Genomic DNA, 1,553 nt, shown 5'->3' with positions numbered 1-1,553 from the left:
CCGCCTCTTCCTTCCTCACTGGGGCACCCCAAAGTTTGGGACACTTCCAACCCTACCCATGCCACACAAACGGTCCCTGACTCTGTCTACCTCAGGGACCTGTCAACATTTCCCTGTGTTTTCCAATACCCAGTAGCCCCAAGGCATAGATGTGACTCAGACTCATAAGCTAGCATCTCCTTGCTGATGGCTTCCTTAAAGCCATCCCTTGCCTATGATACTTCTATCCACCCAGCAATCAAAACCAAAGGCTCCTATCATTTAGTTCAACACCTCAGCATTATAAATAAGGAAGTTACACCTATTCGCCTCATGGTACCAAATCCTTACACCATGATCTCTCATATTCTCATAAATTTACAGTCCTGGACCACAAAGATGCCTTCTTCACAACTCCTCTACATCCAGGCTGCCAAAATCTCTTTACTTTTATGTGGATAGACCCAGAAAGTCTCTGATCCCCATAATTCACATGGACAGTACTACCCCATGGGTTCAGGGATAGTCCTCATTTCTTTAGCTAAACTCTGCCTACCATCCTAGAAGCCCTCGATCTCAAACCCAACACCACTTCATTGTGTAAATGACCTCTTCCTCTGTTGCACCTCCCATACCCTGGCAGTACAACACACTGCCACTGTCCTTAACTTTCTGTCAGGACATGGATATAGAGTCTCTCCAACCAAAGTGCAGATAGCATCACCGAAGGTTAAATAGTTGGGAATTATTCTGATCTCCTGCTTGATCTTCATGTCCCAACTATAAAACAACAGGTCCTCTCTTTCCTTGGCTTAGCAGGGTTTTTTTTAATCTCTGAATTCTTAACTTTGTTTCCCTCGCTCAGCCTCTTTATAGGATGTCCAGAGGCTCCTTGTCAGAACCCCTTGACCCCACTACATCCACACAAACCTCCTTTCCTGAATTATAAGAGGCTCTTTAAAGAGCCCCAGCTCTCATTCTACCTACCCCAACCCAACCTTTCATTCTGTACACCTCTCCTCAGGGTCACAATGCTGTGGGAGTCTTAGGACATAAAGAGGGACCCTCATTTCAGGCAGCTGCACATCTCTCAAAACAGCTAGACAACAGAGTGAATGGATGGGCTCTGTCTTTAGGCCCTTGCTGCAGCAGCTCTATTAACATAAGAGGCAAACAATGTCATCTTCGGACAATTGATTACAGTACATTCTCCTCATCACCTAAATGAGCTCCTCTCCCCCAAGACACTCCTGCCTTAATGGCTCCTTCTCACCTGCAACAACTCCATTTAACCCTCATACAAGACCCTTCTATGACAGTTACTACTAGTGGCCCCTCAACCCTGCCACTCCCCTTCCCATTTATTTTCTTCTTCTTCTTCTTCTTCTTCTTCTTCTTCTTCTTCTTCTTCTTCTTCGTCTTCGTCTTCGTCTTCGTCTTCGTCTTCGTCTTCGTCTTCGTCTTCGTCTTCGTCTTCGTCTTCGTCTTCGTCTTCTTCTTCTCTTCTTCTTCTTCTTCTTCTTCTTCTTCTTCTTCTTCTTCTTCTTCTTCTTCTTCTTCTTCTTCTTCCTCTT

The sequence above is a fragment of the Octodon degus genome, unplaced genomic scaffold (assembly GCF_000260255.1).
Source record: "Octodon degus isolate 3935 unplaced genomic scaffold, OctDeg1.0 scaffold00038, whole genome shotgun sequence".
NCBI lineage: Eukaryota > Metazoa > Chordata > Mammalia > Rodentia > Octodontidae > Octodon > Octodon degus.
The sequence above is the reverse complement of the archived record's forward strand: the minus strand, read 5'-3'. Positions refer to the sequence as shown.